This window comes from Schistocerca serialis, chromosome 4, assembly GCF_023864345.2.
Source record: "Schistocerca serialis cubense isolate TAMUIC-IGC-003099 chromosome 4, iqSchSeri2.2, whole genome shotgun sequence".
Classification (NCBI taxonomy): Eukaryota; Metazoa; Arthropoda; class Insecta; order Orthoptera; family Acrididae; genus Schistocerca; species Schistocerca serialis.
The window spans coordinates 192,434,050-192,453,060 of record NC_064641.1 but is presented as its reverse complement, the minus strand read 5'-3'; positions in this window follow the sequence as shown (position 1 = coordinate 192,453,060).

Below are 19,011 nucleotides of genomic sequence, written 5' to 3'. Positions count from 1 at the left end.
AGTGGCTGATGTGGCTTCTCAATAATTATATAACAGAGAAATTATCGCGTTTCAGATTTTAACTTCTAGTAGAAAATGTGAATACCATGAGCTTTAATTGACGATCGACACTAGTATTACGCAAAAAGGGGATGTAACAGATGAGACTTCTGCAGTTCTTAGTGAAGCCTTATGACTCTTATGCGGCATCGCGTGAGTTCATTACCTTGTCGGTGGTTAGTCAGCTGCAGGGGGCGGCGGGCGGCGCAGCTCCACACACCTCGCCATCTCGGAAACAACTCTTTTTAACTTCTCCTTACTACAATTTACCGAAGTTCGTTTAAGAAAAGCTATCTGGCTGTGTTTTCAACTGACCAATCAGCATCTCAATGTTAACTTCAAGCTCCGCCTACAAAAATTCTGTCCATCCAATGAGAAACGTTACACTTTTCGTGGTGGGGCAATGTTTTTCATGTTTGCGACGTAACAGAGACGCGAAAACGTCTTACGCTAAAACTTGCAGCTAGTGTGGCCCTTTTAGTGTTATCGTAAGATCTATACTGTTCTGCTGGAGGGCTCTATCTTTTAACATGGTCTGGGGGTGGTCTTGGCGGTCGGCTGGCGACGTGGGTATCCGTTCCTTATCGTAGGGCCTTCTAGCTTACACGATTCTGCTCTCGGCTTCTATTCTCGTTTCTCCCCTCAGAACTGCGTCTGTTTCACGGTGGGGAGGTATGACATGCATTTAGGTGTTCTTGTGTTAGTCTGTGGTATTCCATTTGCTCACTCATTGGTTAATTTAATGTCAGGATTTATTCAGAGCTATGTGACATACTGCCGGATTTGCTATCATGTCAGGGTTTTCATGGAAGGTGTTGGATTTTCCTGCCACCTTACAATAAAAAAAGAGAAAACGTGAAATTTAACAATTTATTCACAGTTTGCAATACACATAGAGAGCAGCTGATCTGCAGCCTTTGTCTGCATAACGTGCGCCGCACGGTCTAAGGCGTCTTGTCACGGTCCGAGCGGCTCCCCCCGTCGGAGGTTCGAGTCCTCCCTCGGAAATGGGAGTGTGTGCCGTCCTTAGTGTAAATTAGATTAAGTAGAGCGTAACCTTAGGGAACGATGACAGCAGTTTGGTCCCATAAGGCCTTACCACAAATTTCCATGTTATTCCGCAACGTGCCATTATCTACTTGTAGCCCTGACGGACAAATTAACCCAAAGAATTAAGTTCTTCAACCTCAGTGTTCACTCTTCAGTACTGGCTGTTCGTAATTTCCAAATAGTGCCATGACCCCCGATTACAACATGACATTTGAGCAATTTTTCAAAAAATTAGACTCGATAGGAAAATAACGGTGATTTTTTGTAATATTCAAGCGTCAAACGTTGGACGGTCTCAGTTTTCTTTCATTTGCCTATTTAATTTAATATTTAATGTTTTGAAACTGAGGCAATAAAACTGCCGCGCGGGATTAGCCGACATCATCAAGAACATGACTATGGGTGTTACTGCACAAATCTCTCGTTAACTGTCAACTGACAAAAAAAATTGAAATAAAAAGGGGTGTTACCCAAGGAAGTCCCTTATCCATGCTCCTGTTCGTTATATCGCTGGAACCTTCCTTGAGACAGCTACAGCACAGGCTGACAGGCATTACCATTCAAGGAACAAAGACCGTGGTAGGCGCTTACGCGGACGATGTAGGCGTAATCATCAGAGACCAAACAGATGTGACACAACTAGAGATGATACTTGCAAAATACTGTTCCGCATCAGGTGCGAGGGTAAATGAAAATAAAAGTAAATTTCTAAATATAAAGCGGCTTGCTAACTTACGCATTGAGTGGGCGAACCATGTTAATGAACACAAAGTTCTTGGAATGGCATTGACAACGTCCCTTTTAAAAATGATAGCAATGAATTGGCGGGAGGTGGCAAGAAAAATCAAGGGAGCTTTGATTGAAAACTGTCAACGTAGCATAGACCAGCTCCAGAGAATACTGTTTATCAGCACGTATATTTTATCCAAGGCCTACTACATAGCACAAGTTCTCCCCTTTCCATCAATGGTGGCGAAGCCTATCATGTCCAACTTAGCAAAGTTCTTGTGGAAAGGGGAATTGTTTCGAGTGCCGGTGAAGACAGCAGTTTTGGATCCAAGCAATGGAGGAATGGGTCTAACCGACATCAAGTCTAAAGCGATGGCATTGTATGTCAAACGAACATGGAGCATAATGTGTAATGATCCAGGGTGCATTACAGCAAAACTATACGATATTGTCAGGCCAGAAAGTGTAGAGCCGCCGATAAATATACAAAAAATAAGTTTTAAGCTGAAACACATTAGGGAGTATTATCTTGAACTAAGTTATCTCAGCAAAAAGATTTTAAACTCCAAAAACGTTACAGCAAAGGCGATTTTAGCTGAAAGACGGAAACATGAAAGGAAAAATAATATAGAAACCAAATATGCTGGAATAGCATGGAATGTGGTCTGGAAAAACATCAGTAGTGATGTTCTTTCGTCTGACGTGAGAACAGCGTGGTACAAGGTAGTCAATAACATCATCAGCACTAATGAGCGTCTCTTTGCCATCGGTTTAAGTGACACTAACCTCTGCAGCAAATGCAACCTCGTTGATAGTGTGCCTCATCGTTACACATGTGGAGATCGGATTATCAACTGGAGGTGGACCAGGGAGAAAATTGCTCAAATAACAAGAACTTCAGCAAACAATGTACCGACTAACATTTTCTTCAGACCAGAGGAAAGTTACTACCCTCAGGCAAAAAATAACGCAGATTTGTTTAATGGGCAAATATACAAGTTATGTTTTTAACAATATTGGGAGCGATGAACATATTGAATACAAGATGTATATGGAAAATGAATTCGAGAAAATACTCAAATATCAGAATCACAATAAGAAATATGGTAACATGCTCCGAATTGTCTTCAACCGAATGGGTATAGGTTAGGAACTGGATTCCTAGTAGAGAGGGAAAGGATTGGGTCACGTTCCCGACCCTAACCTCACCTGCAAGTCACATATGAAAAATAAATCAGCAGTACAGCAGATACAAGAATATGGCGAGAAACATCTGGTGTCTGATATAAAGGAAGATCTTGAACTCCCTATAGATGCGTTTAGAAGGCTGGAACTGACAAAAATAACAAGGCAGTGAAATATTTTGCGATGTCGCTGTTCGAGACTTCTCTTCTGTCCACGTAATTTACCCTGGAAGGAACACACATCAAGGATTTACTGAATGAGTAATTTGGGTCTGGGAAATGGTGATGAGGAACCTCAGGCTGCAGAAGAAGAAAATGTGCATGCTGAACTGCCACCAGTTGAAGGTGACAGTGAAGGTGCTAAGTTGTGCTACTGCTAAAGACTCATTTTTTGAATGCTGAAATTTATGACTGCAATTATCTGTCACCTTATTTATGTCATGTCATTGTAGCCATTTTTGTTACTGGTTTTGGTGAAAAAAAAAAGTGGTAGAGCATTCGACTGCAGATCGAGAGGTCCCCGGTTCAAACCCTTCATTTTTTTACCTTCGGTTATCCATTAATTCGAGAAGTTAATCAACTGCGACTACTGCAAGTAATCGATAAGTGTACCATTTATAGAAAGGCACACGACCGAAAAGACTTGTCACTGTGTTCCTAGAGCATTCTGGGATGAAGAATGTGTAAAGTTCTAAATCAACAGCCAGAAGCTACTTCTGTAAAGTGTATTAACAAACTAATTATGACTTTACTGCTCTACTCTTACTAATAATTATGATAATTACTTCTAGATTATTCTGTGTATGTACGCCAGCAGAGAAAGAGTCATATTAAAAAGACCCACTGCTCAAAAAAAAAAAGTGGTCCAAGGCGCTGAAGTTCTGCACCGTGCAGCTGGTCCCGGCGGAGGTTCGAGTCCTCCCTCGGGCATGTATGTGTTTGTCCTTTGGATAATTTAGGTTAAGTAGTGTGTAAACTTAGGGACTGATGACCTTAGCAGTTAAGTCCCATAAGATTTCACACACATTTGAACATTTTCTTTTTTTGCAATCAAAATTTTGCAGTTATTGATCGACTTCTACCTTTATTAAACGAAACAAAGGAATAAAAATCGAAATCGGTTATTTCAGAAATCGATTACTTTTAGCCGTTTCAATAGTGCGGTTAAACTGGCGTTGAAAGAAACCGATATGACCGAAAAACGGTTGTTTCAGCTATAACCGCCATCCCTACTGTGTAGCCCAGATAACCAAGAGAACCTCTCTAGCTGGTGGCTGTTGCTGAGTCTTACGAGGGCTAATCTTGAAGTTTTAATTGCTACCTCGAAAAAGAATTTTTAGGCACTTCATTATTTGTTTGTTTGCATTTACAAGTCTGCAACCCTGGTGCACACTGAAAAGCTATCGCCACAGTACCGCAGCGAGACGCTAAATGAACCAGAACAAAGTGGTGCAGAGCATTGATAAGTGAAGTACCGCGGGGAAATCTGTTTACTGCATTTTTTTAAATCTATTCTCTTTCGCAACGTACGAATTCTTCCATCTCAGCACTGGAAATGTTATACTACAGTTTGTTTTAACAATTCAGAGTATATATTAGTTGAAGTCGTAGCCTGGCACGAAGTTATTCAGAGTTAACAAAGGACATATTCCGACGAAAACAAGTTTTACAGTCACAATATACTGAAATGGGTAAATAAGAGGAAAATGTAACACAAGATACATTAAAGTACGAGGGCAGTTCAATAAGTAATGCAACACATTTTTTTATGAAACAGGGGTTGTTTTATTCAGCATTGAAATACACCAGGTTATTCCCCAATCTTTTAGCTACACAACACTATTTTTCAACGTAATCTCCATTCAATGCTACGGCCTTACGCCACCTTGAAATGAGGGCCTGTATGCCTGCACGGTACCATTCCACTGGTCGATGTCGGAGCCAACGTCGTACTGCATCAATAACTTCTTCATCATCCGCGTAGTGCCTCCCACGGATTGCGTCCTTCATTGGGCCAAACATATGGAAATCCGACGGTGCGAGATCGGGGCTGTAGGGTGCATGAGGAAGAACAGTTCACTGAAGTTTTGTGCGCTCCTCTCGGGTGCGAAGACTTGTGTGAGGTCTTGCGTTGTCATGAAGAAGGAGAAGTTCCTTCAGATTTTTGTGCCTACGAACACGCTGAAGTCGTTTCTTCAATTTCTGAAGAGTAGCACAATACACTTCAGAGTTGATCGTTTGACCATGGGGAAGTACATCGAACAGAATAACCCATCCAGCGTCCCAGAAGACTGTAACCATGACTTTACCGGCTGAGGGTATGGCTTTAAACTTTTTCTTGGTAGGGGAGTGGGTGTGGCGCCACTCCATTGATTGCCGTTTTGTTTCAGGTTGTGAAGTGATGAACCCATGTTTCATCGCCTGTAACAATCTTTGACAAGAAATTGTCACCCTCAGCCACATGACGAGCAAGCAATTCCGCACAGATGGTTCTCCTTTGCTCTTTATGGTGTTTGGTTAGACAACGAGGGACCCAGCGGGAACAAACCTTTGAATATCCCAACTGGTGAACAATTGTGACAGCACTACCAACAGAGATGTCAAGTTGAGCACTGAGTTGTTTGATGGTGATCCGTCGATCATCTCGAACGAGTGTGTTCGCACGCTCCGCCATTGCAGGAGTCACAGCTGTGCACGGCCGGCCCGCACGCGGGAGATCAGACAGTCTTGCTTGACCTTGCGGCGATGATGACACACGCTTTGCCCAACGACTCACGGTGCTTTTGCCCACTGCCAGATCACCGTAGACATTCTGCAAGCGCCTATGAATATCTGAGATGCCCTGGTTTTCCGCCAAAAGAAACTCGATCACTGCCCGTTGTTTGCAACGCACATCCGTTACAGACGCCATTTTAACAGCTCCGTACAGCGCTACCACCTGTCGGAAGTCAATGAAACTATACGAGACGAAGCGGGAATGTTTGAAAATATTCCACAAGAAATTGCCGGTTTTTTCAACCAAAATTGGCCGAGAAAAAAAATGTGTTGCATTACTTATTGAACTGCCCTCGTAGTATGCTGTTAAAATCCTACTGGTATCACAATAAGAAATGATAAATCGCCATTGGTAGACATTTGTGATATTCCCGATTGAGTCCATATTATTGTCTAAGTATCTAAACTAGGGATAAAATACTCTTTTGTAAGTCCCGTAAGAATGGTTTCAAAAGCTAGAGAACTGAAAATAAGTACCATGTAGACAAAACATGGGAACAGTATGCAGTCACCAGGTTTAGGTGTTACACCTATAGATATAGGTACACCAGTATTCAGACACACGCAGGAGGCCTGAGAGCATTATACGAATATATATGCACGTCTTTATCACAGTTGTCCTCCCTTCTCCCACTTGCCATATTCCCTTGCTCGTACGGTATGTGTTAATGAAGTACTTTTGTTTGAATGTGATCTTTGGACGCTTCGAATGGTGATTCTAATTTTTTATAGAAAAAAGTCCATCAGTATGATTTGTTGATATTGTACGTTTTTCATTCGTTTCTACAGTTAGAATGTTGCTTTTATAATTGCCAGTTTACACTTTCTCATATATTAAGCATCTGTCAGCTCGGGAGCAGTTTTCGTTACGATAATCTGTTCCCAATGGTTGACGTCTGCGGAGTAACTACTCCTGGCTCAGATTCATTGGTTTGTCTTTAACGACGGTTCTTGGGGGAATGGTGGCTCGGCCAATATGAATTTAACGCGGTCATTGACAGAAACGTAGCCTATGTTTTTGAAGAAGGAACAAAGAGTCTTTAAAATTCGATTTCTATCTTGTCTGTGCTGTGTTGTGGTTTTAAGGAAGAAGAGTGGCTGCTCTGATGTACATAGAGAAAAAGATTGTGTTTGCTGACGACGATCTGTGTTCGCATGTGAAAACTTAGCGATGAGAGTTGAAACACGCATTTCTCTGTGAAAGATAAGGTATATTTGCTGCTAATACGAAGCTTAGTGTCCCGCACTAATGCAAGGTATTCACATTTGTACTTAACCAGTGTGAACACTTTAGTGAAACACCAGTATCTGTCTGACGTCTGTAGTAGTGTGAGGCAGAATATGTTTCTCTACACAGTGTATTTGATTCGTAACCGCAGTACATAAAACACGATTCGTTGCATTTTCGTGAGTTTTGTGAATATTTTCTGTGTGAAGTCTTTGTCTTACTGTGGTTCTTCTAACATTATTGTGTACTTTCCTGACTATATTTCTTGTTGTATAATTATGAAGTGATACAAAACCTCTCAATATTTATTCACGCACCTTCTCATCATTAATCTGACAATATCATGTATGTCCTTTTCAAGAAACCACAGCCTTCATTGTGGTTAATTGCTCCTAAGAATTATTTTTCGCCTGGGGGATTCATTCAGTCAGTGTGTAATTAATTGCACAGTTTTTAGTGACATGGTTAATGGTTCCGGAAGGTAAGTTTTCGTGGAGATCTTCGCAGCAGCACATAGTATGATATGTTCCAGATAATGTTCTTCGATTGTTCAGTATTTTCAGGTTCTTGTCGAAAGATATTTAAAATACATTTACGAGCCAAGCATGCTAACTGCGCATGTTTTGCCTGTAAGATGGGACATACTGAAATTTTCCAAGGCCAAATGGTAATTCATTTGTTAGGAAACTTAATCATTAAAGTGATTTGAGGAACCACTATGCCTAATTTAACGTTTGCGCTAAGTAAACTCATCTGTGTTCAGTTATTCTAGAAAGATGTGAAACTGAGTTATTTTGGTACTTCCGTGGGTCAGTATTCATAGAATTAAAAAGAGCATTTTACTCAAGGTAATTTTCTGCAGGCATTGCTGCGTGGATACAGATTAAATTCAGAACAAGCAGCTTACAGTTTCATTTTGTTAATAACTGTCTGTCGACATTAAAAGCATGACCCAGTATCACAACAACCATGCACCTAGTGACAATATCACGATAGATACTTGATGCTGTCAGTTGAGCATCCATATTACAACAGATTCCATTTGATATGACACTTTTTACTTATCTTCTCTCTGATATTCTGATTTCGGAGCGCTTTAATAAAAAAAGGCTAAACAAAAGTAGACTCTTTTTATTAACGATGTAAAGCGGTGATACGGACGTGCGTAGATGGATAACCTCGAAAATCATAGAACAGTACTACTAGTTGTCCGGTAAGACCGCGAATTGCAACCGTCGGCAAGGCCAGGAGAAATATACGACGTGTCCAAGTAAGGAACAAAGTTATATCCGTCATAACTGTATTTATGGTTGCTTAACGAGGTACCCGGGCTACGCAGTTTCTGAACAGAGCGGTATTTACTGTGCGGCGCTAGCGATAATTCCACAGCGTTTTGAACGCCGTCCGGCGCCGCAATCGGCGCTCCGAAGAATTCCTGCTGCCACTTGTTATCCTCCAGTTAGCCCTACCTCTGCGGAGCAGCTGTTAGCACGAACGTGGTTACGTTTTTAAATTGCCTCTAATAGAGAACAATTACGGAAATTACGAGGAGCTGTTTTCGACAGGCGTAGACTGTCGGCCAAACGCGAAGTGAAGTGGGTGGTGCTAAGAACTTGTTACCAGCCTGCGGGAGGGCCAGTCCCGGCTTCGGCGATCGCCTGGAGAAAGTCTTGTGCGAGAATGCTGAACTAAGCAACCTGTGAAATGCCTGAACGTATCTAATCAACAGAGAGCCGCCCCTTCTCCCTCCTCCGCGATGGCTTCAGGAGGGTTGGGTTGTTCAGCGGAGGAGCCCAGACAGCGAGGTCATCGGTCTCATCGGATTAGGGAAGGACGGGGAAGGAAGTCTGCCGTGCCCTTTCAAAGGAACCTGGAGCGATTTAGGGAAATCACGGAAAACTTAAATCAGGATGGCCGGACGCGGGATTGAACCGCCGTCCTCCCGAATGCGAATCCAGTGTGCTAGCCACTACGCCACCTTGCTCGGTGTTTCAGGAGGGCCAAACTCAACACAAGTTGATGACAGCCATACTGTTTGCTCAGCAGTGCAACATCAGACGACCAAATCATATACTTTGAGTCATGGAACGTATCCAAATGGACAGTGGGACAATGTCTGGAACACCAAGGGCTGTCAGCACAGTAATTATTGCCGCGTCTTCTGCGTACAAGATCACGATGGACGTATCCGTATCTAGCGGTTCTGGGGAGGATTGCCGGCCGGTGTGGCCGTGCGGTTAAAGGCGCTTCAGTCTGGAACCGCGAGACCGCTGCGGTCGCAGGTTCGAATCCTGCCTCGGGCATGGATGTGTGTGATGTCCTTAGGTTAGTTAGGTTTAAGTAGTTCTAAGTTCTAGGGGACTGATGACCACAGATGTTAAGTCCCATAGTGCTCAGAGCCATTTGGGGAGGATTAACGTTGCATGATAGCATTCTGCATCTTCATAATGGCCGACAACTGGCGTTATGATATGGGTTTCCACTGTGTACACAAAGCGATTAACTATAGTTCACATAGCCGTTAATTTGGACATCAGCCGTTATATTTCTCATAAATTTTGCAATTGTATCTGAGAAATATATTCGGAGAGCCAGCCATGGCAAAACTCTTCCATATGGTCTCAAGATGTATGAGAAAGGCAAAATACCCTCAGAACTCAAGAAAAATGTAAATTACAGTTACAGAGAAATCAGGTACTGACATGTGTGATTATTACTGCACTATCAGTTTAATAAGTCGTGACTGCAAAATACACAAACGGAGTCTTTACAGAGGAATGAAAAAACTGGTGGAACTAGACCTCGAAAGATCAGTTTGGATTCCTTAGAAATGTCGGAAAACGCGAGGCAATAATGACCCTAAACCTATCTTCATAGCATCTGTAGACTTTTGACAGTGTTGACCGGAATACTCTCTTTGAAATGCTGAAGGTGGCAGGGGTAAAATACACGAAGCGAGAGGCTATTTAGAACTCGTACGGAATCCAGACGGCAGTTATGAGTCGAGAGGCATGAAAGGGAAGCAATGGTTGAGAGGTTCTGAGACAGGGCTATAGCTTATCCCAAATGTTATACAATCTGTACACTGAGCAAGCAGTAGAGGAAAGCAAAGAAGGATTTGGAATGGCAATCAAAGTTCAGGGAGAAGAAATAAAAATTTTCATGTTTGTCAGTGATATTATAATTCAGTTAGAGACAGCAAAGGACTTGGAAGAGCAGCTGAACGGAATGCACTTTGAAAGGAGAATGTAAGTTGGAAAACAACAAGGATAATGGCATGTATTCGAATTAATTCAGATGATGATGAGGGAATTAAATTAAAAATCGAGACATTTAAATTAGTTTTTTATTTGGGCATCAAAATAACTGTCGATGTCGAAGCACAGAGGATACAAACTGTAGACTAAGAACGGCAAGAAAAGCTTTTATGAAGAAGAGAGATTTGTTAACATCGAATGTAGATATAAGTGTTAGGAAATCTTTTCGGAAAGTATTTGTATGCAGCCATGTATGGAAGTGAAACATTGACTGTACATGATTTAGACGACAAGAGAATAAAAACGTGTTGCTACAGATGGGTAAATCACGTAACTAATGAGGTACTGAACACAACGGGGGAGAAAAGAAATTTGTGGGACAACCGGACTTGAAGAAGGGATCGGTTGATATGACACACTCCGAGGCATCAAGGGATTACAAATTTAGTATTAGAGGAAAGTGTGAGGGATAAAAATTGCAGAGGGAGACCAACAGATGAAAACAGCAAGCAGATTCAGAAGGGTGTAAGTTGCAGTACTCACTCGAAGGTGAAGTGGCTTGCACTGGATAGTGTAGCACGGAGAGCAGCATAAAAAACCAGTCTTTAGAGTGAAGACCCTAACAACAATAGTGGAACGATAGCGATCATCTGAAAAAGTATGACAAAAACAGTCAATCTAGATCGCATCTAATATTTAATTATTCTGATAACCGTTTTCAGACAAATGTGACGTTCTTCAGTCCATTAACTCCTTAGGGACGTCTGGAGCCGGTACATGGAATTGTTGCATGTACCAAAAGATACCAATCAACAACTGCTCTGGAGAGTGCTTTTTACATTCCCCGCCTAATTCCAGCCGCGTATCGAGTTATAGAAAGTCGTTATCTGTATTGTCTCGTGCACACTATAATCTCTTTCGGTCACTCTATACTCGAAATGTACTATGGAAACAGCATAAACGTTGTACAGTCTACCGCTCACAACTGGTCGAGTTGTTAAATCTAGTCCCACGTAAGTTGCCTGAGCAAATCGGTTAAATTTTTCTATGTGCACCTTTGAGCTGTAACGATCCTACAGAGGGAAACTTTGAATTTTTTTCTGCATTGTGATTCCAAACACTGAAGCAATTGTGAGAAACTGGTCACATCAGGATCAGCATATAATATTGCGTTCTCCAATTTCAAGGAAACTGCGAGACATGCATAGAACCATCAACAGTGTTAGAGGAAACGATGGATATGGCGGAAACGTAATTTTTAATACACATCATGAGCAACTATGTACTTATCACTGCCTCTCTTGCTATTCCTGAAACTTTCCTAAAGAACATTCTTCGACAACCGTTAATGATACTGATGTCTGACAGAGAGAAATCCCGTCTCTTTTCCTGTTGACGTGATTGTTAAATACACCCGAAAGTACAATATGTTTTAGCGAGAATAAGCGATTTTCATCTGGGGATTGCAGAAGAGAAATTAAACATTGTAAGACAGAATGTAATTGTGCTCCTGGGAAAAAGAATAACTGCATTTTTCTATTGTTTTATTATGGTGGCGACGCAGAGAAAGATGACATTTCTTGTGACTCACTTTGCACTTGTTAGCCAGATGAAAAAGGAGTGGAAGACAGAAATTTATTCAGTCATTTAGTTTTTTGTGGGGTTTGAAAATTATTGACTTTGGTCTTGGACCGGAAAATGATGTTGTCGCGGTAACTACATTATTTCATTTCACGTCAGACCAGCTCTGCCATAATTTACAGTGACACGATTCATCTCTTTATTATCTCAAACACTGAAACACACTGTTTTTCTGAGTTGTACAAATTTCTCGTTCATCAGCTTAGTGGTTTTAATATTCGATTCGTGCTAATTGAAACGATGATCAATTTACAAATTTCAGAACTAAATTTCCACTCTGTGACGGAATGTGCACTGATATGAAATTTCCTGGCAGATTAAATCTGTGTACCGAACCGAGACTTGAACTCAGGACCTTAGCCTTTTACAGGCAAGTTTTCTACAAGCTGTGCTTCCCAAGCACGACTAATGACCCCTCCACACGGCTTTAATTCTGCCAGTGCCTCGTCTCCTCCCTTCCAAACTTCACAGAAGCGCTACTGCGAACCTTGCCCGCGAAAGGCAAAGGTCCCGAGTTCGAGTATAGGTCCGGCACACAGTTCTAATCTGCCAGAAAGTTTCAGCTTACAAATTGTTTTAAAACGATAAAAATAGATTTTGCTTGGTGGTAATAACAATAAAATGAAATACATTTTTGATTTTTCAATTAAAGAGCGAAAAAATAAAATAAAAATAAAATAGTGGTGCAGAAATTCGTTAAGATTTTAAAAAATGAGCATTGCGCATCCACTAAAAAAAACGGCTCTGAGCACTATGGGACTTAACTTCTGAGGTCATCAGTCCCCTAGAACTTGGAACTAATTAAACCTAACTAACGTAAAGACATCACACACATCCATGCCGGAGGCTGGATTTGAACCTGCGACCGTAGCGGTCGCGCGGTTCCAGACTGTAGCGCCTAGAAACGCTCGGCTACCCCAGCCGACGCGCATTCACTAAAACTGCAAGTACCGGGGCTAGGATGGAACAGGATTAAGTGAGGTACGATTGGAGGCTGTGTACGTTCATAGCGTGGGGGTTTAAATAGAGAAATCAGGTGGATGGTAGTATGGTGAAAAGAGTGCATGGATGACGGGGTGTATGGAAGATGACAGGAAACAAAAATAGATTAGAGGTTCTATCCATGGGCCAAAAAATAGTATGAAGAGGAGTGAGAGAGACGCAGAGAGGGGTGAGGAGCACTAGTTTCTTGTAGGATATAAAGACAAGAGTTAGAGCTTGGAGGACGGCTGATATCGTGGCGGATTTCACCGCATGGAAAAGTCAGTCGGTTGAAGGTAATACAGAGTATTAAGTGCGTGTAGATGTCAAATACAGCAGAATAAAAGTAGCTATGTTTCCATTTATGATGGTATACTTCACTTTCACCAAAGAGTAAGCGCTTCTGTTCACAAGTACTGGTTTGTCAGAGCATGAGTGAAAACCCAGTTCTAGCCTCCAAAACCGTCAGACTTCACCACAAGTGAATCATGTAACATCTGGGAGCACTAGTCTGAGTGACACAGGCTGGAACATTGCAGCTGCGGTGAGCAATACCTCGGCACGTCCTCTGTAACCACCAATATCGCGGTTCACACCTAGTCACGCGACCTCCAGCTGTGGTCGTGACACAGAGGCCGGCGGGGTGCCGTCCCTTCACCTCCCAGAGCCACCGCCCGCCTAACTACTACACTCCGTCAGACACCCATGTCCTGACTAGGGACGCGCGTCCCCCCTTTCATAAAATATACTTTCCAGTCCCATTACCATCCAGTCCCTAGCCAGGAGAACTCTCCGCAATCGTCTCCGGTGATCTGTAGAATCCTACCTCTCATCATTATAATGACATGTGAATGTTTGTGTATTTCACTATGTGTTTCACATTTGGCAGACAGCAGCAGATAAGCTTTGCTACCCACCTTATGCTCCCGAACAGCTTGGTAAGAATCTAAATACACAGACAGAAAAAAATCGCTACACCAAAAACTAATTAATGTGGGGTAGTGAAATTTCTGAAAGACATTTCTCTGGGTTGTTATTGTTGTGGTCTTCAGTCCTGAAATTGGTTTGATGCAGCTCTCCACGCTACTCTATCCTGTGTAAGCTTCTTCATCTCCCAGTACCTAATGAAACCTACATCCTTCTGAATCTGCTTACTGTATTCATCTCTTGGTCTCCCTCTACAATTTTTACCCTCCTTGCTGCCCTCCAATACTAAATTGGTGATCCCTTGATTCCTCAGAACATGTCCTATCAACCGATCCCTTCTTCTACTCAAGTTGTGCCACAAACTTCTCTTCTCCCCAATCCTATTCAATACCTTGCATTAGTTATGTGATCTACCCATCTAATCTTCAGTATTCTTCCGTAGCACCACATTTCGAAAGCTTCTATTCCCTTCTTGTCCAAACTATTTATCGTCCATGTTTCACTTCCATACATGGCTACGCTCCATACAAATACTTCCAGAAACGACTTCCTAACACTTAAATCTATACTCGATGTTAACAAATTTCTTTTCTTCAGAATCGCTTTCCTTTCCATTGGCAGTCTACATTTTATATCCTCTCTACTTCGAACATTATCAGTTATTTTGCTCCCCAAATAGCAAAACTCCTTTTCTACTTTAAGTGTCTCATTTCTTAATCTAATTCCCTCAGCATCACCCGACTTAATTCGACTACATTCCATTATCCTCGTTTTGCTTTTATTGATTTTCATCTTGTATCCTCCTTTCAAGACATTATCCATTCCGTTCAACTACTCTTCCAAGTCCTGTACTGTCTCTGACAGAATTACAATGTCATCGGTGAACCTCAAAGTTTTTATCCTTCTCCATGGATTTTAATACCTACTCCGAATTTTTCTTTTGTTTCCTTCACTGCTTGCTCAATATACAGATTGAATAACATCGAGGAATGGCTACAACCCTGTCTCACTCCCTTCCCAACCACCGCTTCCCTTTCATGTCCCTCGACTCTTATAACTACCATCTGGTTTCTGTACAAATTGTAAATAGCCTTTCGCTCCCTGTATATTACCCGTGCCACCTTCAGAATTTGAAAGAGATTATTCCAATCAACATTGTCAAAAGCTTTCTATAAGTCTACGAATGCTAGAAACGTAGGTTTGCCTTTCTTTAATTTTTCTTCTAAGATAAGTCGTAGGGTCAGTATTGCCTCACGTGTTCCAATATTTCTACGGAATCCAAACTGATCTTCCCCGAGGTTGGCTTCTACCAGTTTTTCCATTCGTCTGTAAAGAATTCGCGTTTATCTGGGTAATACATTCAAATGATTAACATTGCAAGATCACAAGTTAATGTAAGGATGAGAACAGCCTTTGAAAATGAGAAGTACTGGTAAATTAATAACCAGTGTGACTGCCAGAATGTTGAATGCAACCATGGAGACGTACGTGCACTGTGTTTAACAGGTGCCGGACGTCAGTTTGTGAGCTGGAGCTCCATGCCAGTTGCACTTGCTCGGTCAATATAGGGACGGTTAATGCTGTTTGTGGATTATGCTGGAGTTTGGTCCGAAGATCTGGTGATCGATCAGGCCAAGGCAACATGTCGAAAATCTGTAGAGCATCTTGGGGTACAACAGCTGTGTGTGGGCGAGCGTGGAAAACTCTCCCTGGAATGATATTCATGAATGGCAGCACGACAGGTCGAATCACCATGTTGACGTACAAATTTGCAGTCAGGGTGGATAGTATAACCACGAGAGTGGTCCTGTTGCCAAGCGAAATCGCACGCCAGACCATAACCCCATTGTGCCTAGCACATAGGCTAGGCTAGTTTCTGGTCCTCAACTGACGTCCTCCTAACCAACATGGCTATAATTGACACCGAGACAGAACTAGCTTTCATCAGATTATGTAACAGTCCACCACCCTGCCATCATCCAATGACCTCTCGCTTGAAACCACTAAAGTCGCAAATGACAGTGGTTTGGGGTCAGTTGAATGCAGGCTACAGGGCGTCTGGCTCAGAGCTGTCGTTGAAATATCCGACTTTTAACAGTTAGTTCTGTCACTGTGGTGTCAACTGCTGCTCAAAGTGCTGCCGCAGATGCAGTACGATGCGTCAGAGCCACACGCCGAACACGATGGTCCTCCCTCTCGATTGTGCGGAGTGGACATTCGCTGCCAGGTCTTCTTGCGACAGTACCTTCTCGTGACCATCGTGTGAGTGTGTGGGTTTTATTTTGTCAAGCTGCACAATGGATTGATCCAACAAGTACCCTTTGGCTCCTGCAAGAAACAATTTCCACCTCACACTACTACAGAAGTCAGACAGACGCTCCTAATGTACCAACAAGAGATGCTTGAAAAACATTCAGCAACAAATATCTTCTGGAGTCGTCCGCTGTAAGGAAAAGACACAAAAATATTCTGTATCCTTACATAACTAGTGACATACTTGGGTACTGGAGTATTGCTAGTTAGTGTAAGGAAAACGTTAAACGAACGAAAAATATTATTTATTGCAAAAAAATTCGGAGAAATAAAGTGAAACTTTTTCTTATAAATTAATAAACTTCTGGGTTCTTTTCAGAACAGTAGATTGCCTCTTATGGAAAGGAATGCTATTATTTTTACAACACAACTATCTCTTTCTGTCTGGATTGACCTTCACCAATCAAACTCTACCTATGCCTTGATGAAGTCAAGGACTCCTGTCCTCCCCTAGTATAACTATTGGAGTCGTACACTGGTCAGATAACCAGTCCACTGCAATGCCACTCAATATTCGCTCGCAGACGTTTAACTGATACTGTGTTCATGTTCACACCATACAATAAGTGTGGCGGCCAACACAGTGAACAACACTTAATCGCAAGTGACTCAATGTAGAGTATCACTCCAATTCGCTAATGACAGAGGTGCTCTCCCAGTAAGTACTGAGGAGAGACTTTGTTCCTCGCTCTTTGCGTACAAGTACGAGCGCACTCACTCTCGTTACGTGTTCCTGCTCCAAGAGCAACAACAGACCGGCCTCCTTTTTCTGGAAAAATTGCAAGGGTATATCATTCGCTGTCTTACCTCACCCCTGTGGCTCTTTACGTCAGAAATATTCTGCCAATCAATGTTCCTCTTTTAAATAGGAGAATGAAGTCTTGCTTTAGTCGACCAATGCGGGAATATGTAGCATCTCCGTTAGGTGTATACTGTCCTCCTGTTAGAACTCCGTGACTATGCAGTCGGTTCATCAAAAAAAGCGTCTTCTGGGCGCTCTCACATAATGTAATGGAGGTCGTTATCCCTTTGCTCTGCAAAAAGCTGTACTCTCCCTGGGCGGTCGCTCCAGTCGAAGTAGGTGTGTTGACTCACCCCTCTGAAGGGATGGGCCTCCCAGCAGGCTGGTGGCCGTCATGTTGTGTACGCCAGCCTCGACATTTTCAACCTCTGTGCACACTTGCGATTTACTTATTAGATTTGCATATTGCTTACATGAATTCATACAAAACTGACTCCACCTCATCGAGTTTGGGTTCGAATGAAGCGTCTTGATATGCAGAATACGATTGTGAGGACGGAATATGAAAGAAATGAAGGTCAGGAGACCACGCCACCTTACAATCGCTGCCAGCAATACATGCACAGTGGCTACATTCCTGCCAAACCTTTCTGCGGTATTGCAGAAGGAACATCCCGCTTCTGATCGCCCTATTACACGACCTTGTTCAGACTCGATGAAGTGCTGATAATGGTGTCTTTGCCACCTTAAAGGCATTCTTTACTAACATCAATCCACCTCGTGCAATCTGAAAGGTAACAAACGTTCACTATCATTAAGTGTGTATTTAAAGCAAACCTGATTTGCACCTTCATAGTGGCGCTACTAGCGCCACTCATATGTAATTGGGGTAAAATTCGAGCAGACTTCATGTTTCAGATGTAGAAACATGCCTATCAACTTTTGCTTATGTTGCACAACATCTTTTTGGTGCTGTGATTTGTTTTTACTGACAGTGCAGCTAATAAAAAAATCAGATCAAATATGAGTTCCTTTAGAATTACTGACAGCCTTGGGAGAGCCAGGCCTGACAAAACTCTACCATCTGGTGAACAAGATGTATGAGACAGGCGAAATACCCTCAGACTACAAGAAGAATATAATAATTCCAATCTCAAAGAACGCAGGTGTTGACACATGTGAAAATTACCGAACTATCAGTTTAATAAGTCATGGTTGCAAAATTCTAAGGCGAAGTCTTTACAGACGAATGGAAAAACTGATAGAAGCCGACCTCGGGAAAGATCAGTTTGGATTCCGTAGAAATATTGGAACACGTGAGGCAATACTGACCCTACGGCTTATCTTAGAAGCTAGATTAAGGAAAGGCAAACCTACGTTTCTAGCATTTGTAGACTTAGAGAAAGCTTTTTACAATGTTGACTGGAATACTCTCTTTCAAATTCTGTAGGTGGCACGGGTAATATACAGGGAGCGAAAGGCTATTTACAATTTGTATAGAAACCAGATGGCAGTTATAAGAGTCGAGGGGCACGAAAGGGAAGCGGTGGTTGGGAAGGGAGTGAGACAGGGTTGTAGCCTATCACCGATGTTATTCAATCTATATATTGAGCAAGCATTGAAGGAAACAAAAGAAAATTCCGGAGTAGGTATTAAAATCCATGGAGAAGAAATAATAACTTTGAGCTTCACCGATGACATTGTAATTCTGTCAGAGACAGCAAAGCACCTGGAAGAGCAGTTGAACGGAATGGACAGTGTCTTGAAAGGAGGATATAAGATGAACATCAACAAAAGAAAAACGACGATAATGGAATGTAGTCGAATTAAGTCGGGTGATGCTGAGAGAATTAGATTAGGAAATGATACGCTTAAAGTAGTAAATGAGTTTTGCTGATTTGGGGAGCAAAATAACTGATGATATTCGAAGTAGAGAGGATATAAAATGTAGACTGGCAATGGCTAGGAAAGCGTTTCTGAAGAAGAGAAATTTGTTAACATCGGATACAGATTTAAGTGTCAGGAAGTCGTTTTTGAAAGTATTTGTATGGAGTGTTGCCATGTACGGAAGTGAAATATGGACTATAAATAGTTTGGACAAGAAGAGAATAGAAGCTTTCGAAATGGAGTTCTACAGAAGAATGC